Below are 10,336 nucleotides of genomic sequence, written 5' to 3'. Positions count from 1 at the left end.
TGTTGCCAAAACTGTGAAGTCCTTGCATTTCCTGAGGCCAAGTTGAAGGATCAAATACTAAGAAATGATCACATGACTTGAAGTCATATCTGATTTCAGATGTGGGAAGTTACTAAGTACACTTATTCAAGTACTGTACTTAAGTACAATTTTGAGATATTTGTACTTTACTTGACTTTGATGCTACTTTGTACTTCTACTCCAAATCCGGCCCGCGACTTCATTTTATGTGGCCCCACAAGAGCTTGCAAAGAATATAATATGTTTATTATACGGTTACTTGCTACTTTACAGAAGCACGTTGCCCATAAACGACATGTCCCACAATGCATCTCAAATTTGACTTTTTCTCAGAATTTGACTTTTTTTGTCCAAATATGCCTTTTTTCTTAGAATTAGCCTTTTTCTCATAAATAGATTTTTTTTTCAAAATGTCACTTCTCTTTTTCAAAATGTCACAATCAATGTTTTTCCAGAATGTGGCTTTTCTTTTAAAATCATATTGTGACATTCTTACTGAAGAGACTTGCAATTATTTGCTCTAGACTTCTGCTTTCAGACGTAGTTAATTATGAAGTTATATTAATTAATGATATAGTCTTAAAGTTACAACCGGCCCTTTGAGTGCAACCATAATGCTGATGTGGCCCGTGATGAAATTGAGTTTGACACCCCTGTACTACAGCAAAAGTATTCTCCGTCGGGACTTCCTGTAACAACACCACGCCATTATCGTGATTCTGATTGGCCAGAAGACATTATCAAAGATGTTTTATTGAGAAGATGATCACTACGTGACAAAAGTTTTCAAAACTGTTTCTAGTCTTCGGTATTTCCAGACAAGTGGCTACTGAAATCAATCTTACTAACTGCTGTCTGTGTAATTTACTCCGCGCGAGTTGACGGACTTTATTTTGCTTACTTTAACATCATTTTTCATGGTGGGGCTAAGGTGGGGCTAAGCCATTTCTTGGTATGGCTGTAGCCTACCCCAGCCATACCCTGGCGCCGCCACTGGATGTGGATGAATGATGTGAAATATAATCAAGTGTTAAATCAGACTTTAGTTACACCTGGAGTAAATTCACAAGCTACCCTGCAGTATACAAAGTAATTCAAACTAGCTGCACCTTTACCAGCTTTGAGAACACTTTCATGATCAATCATTATAAAACATATCATATATATTATTCTGAAATGGACCAATCTGCAAAATGACTACTTTTACTTTTGCTACTTTAACTATATTTTGATAATGCTTTTCAAATTTTACTTGAGTAACATTTTGAATGCAGGACTTTTACTGTAACAGAGTATTCCTACACAAGATCTGAGTACTTCTTCCACCTCTGTCTGATTTCAAACTCTTCCATTAACACCCTGCGTAAGTTTGCAACTGTTTGTTTCACTTTGTTGTAAATAAAACTGCAGCAGCTTGACCACGGAGCGTGAACGTTGTGATCAGCTGATTTTGCGCAGTTCTCCAGTGTGTGCGCGGGGCACAGAATGTGCACAGGGGAGTCTCCCACTGCAGCCAGTTGGCAGAGTTTTGGCACAATTCTGTTGTTCATACCGACGTTAACCCTGTCTGTGCACACGGTGAACAACTCTGTCGTCCAGTGATGTAAGCCTCTGCCTCCTGTAAAGCTTCACAGGTCCGTCGGTTATGTCCTGCGCGGCTCGCCCAGCTCCAGTTCAATCAGGCATAGAAAGTCCGAAGATCTTTTGCAGGGAGCAAAACGGCAACGTAGCTGCTTAATGTCTTTGTTTTTTTTGACATGTCTAGTAGTTTACTCCATTGAGTGTTGACAAGAAACACGTGTAGACAAAATATGTGTTTTGCTTTGATGTTTTGAGGTACGCAAAGGCGCGTAGTGACATAAGTGACGTTACGCAATTCAGATTTGTGCCGCGCATGCGTACCTGCGTACCAGTTATGTGCACCCCTGGGTATAAGTATCATCACCGAGCGATCAAAACTCGCGGCAGGGGAAGCAAACCCAGACATCACACAACGTAGCTTTACGGGACTAAAACGTAAAATAAGTCTTACCTTTTGCTGTTTCTGATCAAAAGTTGTGTTCAATGGCATTAAAACGATAAAAACGCTGCTGAAGGTTAATCCAATGTGTCTGTGTCACTTTGAAATGATTACTGATAATCCATAATGATATGCCCAGAACAAATGACTATATCTTCACTTCTAAAAGGGGTAAATTAATCATCTTTTTTCTCAAAGCAATGAAACACCTGTGAGTTGGATGTAGAAAAGTCAGAATCAATAAAGATGTTTTTATTTTAAAGTAAATTCAGATTGAACATAGTAAAAAAAATTAAATTAAAGTTTCCGTCCAAAAGAAACCCATTACTTATAGTAAAAACCACCCTTGAATGATGGGATAGTAGACAAAAAGCTTTAGGAATCCACACTATAACATATAATAAGTACCCTGTATCAAGATTGATGCAAAACAAGTGAAATTTGACCTTTTTAGAGAGGTTTAGAAAAAAAAAAACCCCTTCGTACAGCAGTCTACCATTAGCGCATCCAGATACTTTGCCTGGTGCGTTCTTATGGTGCCCATATTAGGCGCGTTCACACCGGAGTACTTTTCCCACAATAGTTCATCAGAACTACGATATATTTGCGTTCACACCAAAAAGCCCCAGGAACTAAAGTAGTTCAAATGAGTTCATCTGACCCGCTTTTCAGTCCCTGCTAGAGAGCAGGGACTGTCGTGGGAGAAAATAGTTCATACGTCTGATTGGCTGTGCGGAATGCAAACAACGCCCCCGTGAATCTCTAGAATCTTTTTTTGGCCGCCATTGTATTTGCTTGCATTAAGCTCAGCACAGCGCACCAACGAGTGGATTACTTTTGTGAAAGCAGTTATTATGGCAACACTAAATAAATCATCGGAGCGGTGGAGTGATGAGGATGTGTCGGCGCTTCTGGCGATTTACTCGGAGGACGCGAAGCGCCGCATTCAGAAGCTTCTGCTGAATGCAGTCTCCGTGGTTCAGCAAAGTTAGCAGACCTGGCAAAGTCATGTCGGGACGAAGGTAAACTAAAATACATGCACTGCACTGTTTTAATCTGCACAATACTGGTCTCAGATGTACTTTTATTTGCTCAGTAGATCGAGCTAGCCATGCTAGAACTGGCTAACATAGGTCCAAGCTGGCTAACAACATCTAGCTAGCTAGCTATTCTCAGCCGTGCCCGCTATGAACACGTTTTGACTTGTGAATAAGTGTGCAATGTTCTGTAATTGCTTCACTAACTCATGGCACTAATCGTGTGTTTCAGGCGAGGTGTTTCTCTCTGGATTGGAAACTAGTTAGCTTTTCCCTCTATAAGAGCCATCTTTCCACCTTTAAGCTCTTTTTCTGCTCTTTGGTTTTAGCGCCTGGCCGACGCGCTCACACATCACTCAGAGATATATTGTTCGTTTTTGGTACATTTATTTCCATGTTCGTTCTCTTCTTCAAACACAAATGAAGGTATCTTACCAGACGATATTGAAACAGTTTTCTTCACTTAAATAAACAAATCATATCTTCTCTGCAGTGCAATGCAGCGGTCAAAAAACCGTGTGGCTTCACAACCAAAATAGCACCCAGAGTGTAATCAGCAGGACTCTTTTAACCAGCTGAGGCAATCGCAGCACCAATCAGCCGCTCCGCCCCACCGTGGCTGCGGATCCCAATCAAATGACACCAAACAATTATACTCCATTACATACATTAAATGATTAAATAATATAAATAATAAATCAACGTTTTGGCTCCTACACTCCGGCCCCTAATTGTTATGGAATCACACATGACAATTACTAATAAACATAAAATGGAGAGCCAATACAAAACATTTGTTTGTTAACAACTATAATTCATATGAAGTCCACTGCAATATAGTATCCATCTTCGGGGCTTCTGACCCTTAGTGGGGTGAATGTGTATTAACACATGAGTCCGTGTGTGTGTAAATGTGCTTGTGTGGTGCAAGAGGGGAAGGGGGGCTAGAGCTCGTTTTGGGACTCGACCAGCAGTACCAGCTTCGTGATGGGTCGACGGAGTGTGCTGGTTTTTGACTGTACTTCCACTTGTCGTACAAAACCTCTCGAGTCTGGCAAGACTTGCGTTATTCGTCCCATGAGCCAGGAATTTCTTGGAGCATTTTCGTCGACGATAAGGACAATGTCCCCGGTTGCAAAATTCCTCCTTTTCCTGTTCCACTTTTGCCTTATTTGGAGTTCCGGTAGGTATTCTTTGGTCCATCGCTTCCAAAATAAGTTGGCCATGTACTGAATTTGGCGCCATCTTCTCTTCCCGTGGCAGTCGCTCGGATTGAAGACACCAGGCGGAAGAAATGGTTTTGATTTGAGCAGGTGATTTGGAGTGAGGGGCTCTAAATCTCCAGGGTCGTTGGAAACAGTCGTTATGGGTCGATCATTTATGATCGCCTCTACTTCGCAGAAAAGTGTGGCAAGTCCTTCCTCGTCAAGCTTTTGTTCTTGCGTGAGGGCACTGAGAATGCGTCTGACGGTTCTGATTTGTCTTTCCCAGATTCCTCCGTGGTGGGAGCCTGCTGGTGGGTTAAATATCCAGTTTATTTCCTCTTTAAGAAGCTTGTTCTGAATTTGTGTGTGGTTTAACTCTTGAATTGCTTCTTTTAGTTCACGTTCAGCTCTAACCAAGTTGGTTCCGTTGTCTGACCTCATGACCTTGACAGGGCCTCTTCTTGCAATGAATCTCCTGATGGCATTAATGCAAGAGTCAGAGTTGAGACTGTGCGCAAGTTCGAGGTGAACTGCTCTGATGTTTAGACAGGTAAAAATTACACCGTATCTTTTAACTGTGGCTCTTCTCTGTTTCAACTCAAATGGGCCAAAGAAATCCACACCCACGTTTGTGAAGGGCGGATCATCAGGGGTAACTCTTTCTTCCGGCAAGTCTACCATGAATTGGTGACTTTTTACACCACTGAGTTTCCTGCAGGTTACACATTTAGAGAGGATTTTTCGGATGGCAGAATTTCCTCCAGGAATCCAATATTTCTGCCTTAAACGTGACAGAGTATGAGTCCTTCCACTGTGCCCTATGTTCTCATGGACATGTCTGATGAGGAGTTGAGTCACATGATTGTTTGCAGGTAAGATAATTGGGCTTTTGGCTTCGGCTGGCATTGCAGATTTCGCTAACCTTCCGCCAACTTTTACCAAGTTGTTCTGAAGAAAGGGTGCTAGTTTGTGAAGATGACTGCTCCTTTTTACTGCAAGTCCTTTCTTTAGCGCAGTTATCTCATCCTTAAATGAAGCGGACTGACAAAACTGAATTATGGCAGCTTCCGCTTCCTCCAAGTTTTCAACAGTGAGAGGTCCTTTTTCATGTTTTGCTCTCTTTTCCTTCAAATCCATTTTTGGCCTCGCCATCAGAGCGGATTTTATGCGTAGCATCCAGGCCACAGCTTTTTTCAGGCGATGCCAGTGGGAATAGTAAGTGAGCAACTTGTTCACTGTAACAGAGCTTTCTTCCATGGGGGTGACACTTACTGCAAAAACTTTCACTTCAGGATCGCTGGCTGTTAGAGTCAAATCTGGAGATTTAGGCCATTGATGCTCAGGGAGACTGAGGAACTCTGGTCCCCTTAACCAGGTTTCATCTCTCAGAAAGCGACTTACAGAGATTCCCCTTGAAACACAGTCAGCTGGATTCAGGCAACCATTAACATACCTCCATTGGGAAGTCTCCCTTACGCAAAGAAAATATATTTCCCCATATATTAACTGTCAATATATTGCATTATTTTGTTTTCTGATTTACTGGTTAATTGAAAAGATTTAATAAAGGAAATCTTGCTGTTGGCTACACCAAGTGATACTGATTAATAATCAACATGAAAAACATATTTATTCATATCTACAAAATATATTGAAAATATATTGAAGATATATAGAATAATATATTGTGTTAATATATTACAATATATATATATTGAATAATATATTGTGATAATATATTGTAATATATGGGATAATACATCAGTAATTGCCGCTTTCCATATATTGAGTAATATATGTAAATATATATAATATATTGGTTGTGTATATATGTGAACATACATTTTACTATATATTAACATTTATATGGGGACATGTACTATATATATTCACAAATATATGGGGACATGTATGCTCTATATATTCAGATTTATATGGGGACATGTATGCAGAATATATTCACAATTATATGGGGACATGTACTATATATATATGCACAAATATATGGGGACATGTATGTACTATATATTCAGATTTATATGGGGACATGTATGTAGAATATATTCACAATTATATGGGGACATGTACTATATATATTCACAAATATATGGGGACATGTATGCTCTATATATTCAGATTTATATGGGGACATGTATGCAGAATATATTCACAATTATATGGGGACATGTACTATATATATATTCACAATTATATGGGGATATGTATGCGCTATATATTCACAATTATATGGGGACATGTATGCACTATATATATTCAGATTTATAAAAGACCATGTACGTACCATATATTCTGAACATGAGTGCAATATATGTTCACAATGAGGAGAAATGCATGTTCTGATAAAAAAAATCTTTCATTTCATTTCAAACCTTTATTTATGCAGGTGAATCCCATTGAGATAATTGATCTCTTTTTCAAGGGTGACCTACTGCAAGTAGGTTCCACATGAATACATATAAACATAACAGAAAAACAAAAAAGGACATCATACAGCATATTTACAGTGACTACAGTTTACATAGCTAGTAACATTTACAGGTTCCAACAGTTTCCGATTGGATAGTATCTATCCTTGCTTTAAAAACATTTAGCGGAACCAAATTGCTCAGACTGTTCCAAGTTAGCGGAGCTGCGCATCTAAATGCTATCTTCCCTAAGACAGTCCTAGCAGTTGGCACATTTAATAAAACCACAGCATTCGATCTCAGGCAGTAGCCACTTACAATTCGCCGTGAGATCAGGGAGCAGATGTAGGAAGGAAGTTTCCCTAACATGGCTTTGTATATAAAAATGTACCAGTGACTGAGCCTCCGTACAGTTAGTGAAGGCAAACCTGCCCTTGCATACAGGGTACAGTGATGGGTTAATACTTTACAGTTTGTCACAAATCTCAGTGCACTGTGATAGGCGGCATCTAACTTGACCAGGCAATTGGCAGGTGCATTCATATAGATCAGATCACCATAGTCCAGTACAGGTAAAAAGGTCACAGTGACTAGCCTTTTCCTGGCCTCAAGTGAGAAACAGGACTTGTTCCTGGAAAAGAAACCTAGCCTAACCCTCAGTTTTTTAAGCAGGTTATTGACATGAAGTTTAAAAGTGAGACAATCATCAAGCCAGATACCAAGGTATTTGTAACAGGTAACCACTTCAAGTTTTATTCCTTGTGTAATTAAAATATCTAAAACAGGCTCTGGTGTCTTTTTAGCTTTTGAAAAGAGCATTACCTTGGTTTTATCAACATTTAAAAGAAGCTTAAGCGCTGAGAGCTGAGTCTGAATAATGAGAAGCTTAATTTGTTTTTTTCTATCAATGTGTAACAGTTATCAAAATACTCATTAAAAGAAGGACAAGGAACGAATAAAAGAAAAGGCCTATAAACAACACATTATGTCATGACTCAAGAACATTTTTATGTAATTATGTAATAAAACCCACATTTTGTAATAATCTGCTGCATTCTGTAACAGCCTGAACGCAATATAAAATAAATGTCCCTGCATTTTGTAATAAATTATTACATTTTGCAATGGTTATTACAAAATGCGTGAGTTGCCCTTTTAAAAAACTGTAATATTCATTATGTAACCATAACCAAACTGTAAATATATCCCAAAATTGATGTTGATATACATGTTGGCTAATGAATATGGTAACACTTGATCTAGTTTTGGCCAATGAAAGATATTCTACTGAAGTATTTTTAAATTATGAGTAAGGATGATTCATGGTTGAATAAATAAATAAACAGTTGTAATGTTATTGTTTGCAACTCATTTTGTAATAACCACAGCAATATGTAATAATATATTTCAAAATGTGGCGACATGTATTACATATTTGCATTGAACTTGTTTACTACATAATGGGCAAATTATTACAAAAGGAGGTGTTATTACATAATGAAGGGAAAATGTATTACATTTTGTATAGGTATAGTTAATAAATGATGCATTGTTATTTCATACAGGGCCAAAAAGAGCAGTCTGTTATCCTATTTAACAATCTTGTTTTTTGTTTCACCTGGTGACAACTTTAAACATGAGCTGATCACTCATTAAAACAATGTCCGGAACAGGGCCAAAAAAACAGTCTTGTACCCTATTTGATCGTCAATCTTGTTTTTTTCGTGCCTTTACTCACAAATTCTTGTGTTAATGGATGTTCTTATATCTGATGTCTTGGTCCCTGGATGGTGGTTTACTACAGCATCTGTGGAACAGAACAATTACAAATAATTAGAAGTTCACAAAAGACAGCAGGAATTATAACAATATCCATAATATCTATATTAAAGCATGGGCTGGCTTGGTGAATAATGTGGGAATACAAATAGTGGAAGAATAGGCTTTGTACATTTTCGTCTGAGTGTGGCGCTACTGGTTGGTATATTTTATGGAATTTGGACCAAGCATCTGCATCTGTAACAGTTCTGTTTAAAACTTTTTTAAATGTAATTGCATTCATCTTTAAAGGTGGGGTAGGTAAGTTTGAGAAACCGGCTCGAGATACACTTTGTGTTATATTCCATGGAATGCTCTTAACATCCCGATAGCAATGAATATCTGAAGTGCTTTGACAAAAAATCCATAAAAAAATATCATCTGTGGAAGCCGTGGTACTGTAAAAAGCACATCCAATCATTTTAGCCGGCCCGGCTGAAATAACTGGATGGCCTACCTGCCTGTCAGCCTTCCATCTGTGCACAAACTTATCTCGTGCCCTCATTGGTCATGTGCGCGTTCGTGTGTGTTGGAGGAGGGGCTCTGTGAGGAAGTGGCAGATTTTTTCCGGCTGTGTATTTTCAAATTCTAGCGCACTCGAGCTGGTTTCTCCAAAATTACCTACCCCACCTTTAAAAGACTACTTTTATTGAATGAGAGTTTTACCTAGCACAATGAGCCTGGGGTGGTGGGAAGGGAGAACTGGGCCTCGGCATCGGCATCGGCAGGAGTGGTAGTCGCCTATGAGTATTAGAATTTAGATGAACAAAGGCATAGAAAAACCCTGAAATATGTACTGACACAAAGCTACAACCCTCGATTTTGTAAGTAGTAGTAGTAAATACATACGTATATACAATATACAACAATACGCATAATGCAATTAGCAGTACCAGTAATAAAATAACTGAATAAATAGTAGTAGAACCTTTATTTAGCCAGGAAAATCAATTAAGAACAAATTCTTATTACAATGATGACCTGACAGGAGGCAAAAGGCGTCCTGAGGGGATGGGGTTTGGGAGGAAAAAAATAAAAAGACAGACTCCGGGCACTACAGAACCCAGGAGACAACACAATGACACAGAGCAGAGATGACAGGCATAGCAGTTAAACATATAAAATCTCTAAAACAATATTGCTGTGGTTCAATCTGTCATTAAAATAATATAGAACATTCATCCATTCAATCCTTCATGGCAAGGATAACTAAGCTGAATAGTGAATAAAGTGATATGTGAAAAGTAAAATGACAGTGAAATTAAATGACAGTGCGTTCCTTACCACTGCGATCTGGCTCCTCTGTCCTCGTATATTTTGGGTCTGATTCCTCACTACTGATGTCTGCCTCTGCATGGGCCCTCTCTCCTTATTTATTCTGTCTCAGTCACCACTGCTATCTGGCTCCTCTGTCCTCTTGACTTGTGGTTCTGCAGGCTTAGTTCGACCTATGAATTTCAACAATGCTCCTGTAAAATATATAGATATATAGTATTATGGGTCAACATTAAAATAACATACACTGGAGAGCAAAATGTGAAATGCCATTGACTGTAGGCTACATATTATCCACACAATTGTCAGCAGGGGCAATAACAACTAAAATGTGAACTAACTTGAATGCATTAGTCCACAACACATAGCCTAACGTAGAGTAGAGAATGAATGAATGGTTTCTGCAAAATACACAGAAATAGAAATAAGGTTCAAATTACAATAACTAACCAGACGATGGTTATTAATAATAAGCAACAGCAATACTAATTGTTGCTAAAACACATTAGACACGTTGCAAACACACGGCTAATA

Source organism: Trematomus bernacchii, unplaced genomic scaffold (genome assembly GCF_902827165.1).
Source record: "Trematomus bernacchii unplaced genomic scaffold, fTreBer1.1, whole genome shotgun sequence".
Taxonomy (NCBI): domain Eukaryota; kingdom Metazoa; phylum Chordata; class Actinopteri; order Perciformes; family Nototheniidae; genus Trematomus; species Trematomus bernacchii.
This window is presented reverse-complemented; position numbering follows the sequence as displayed.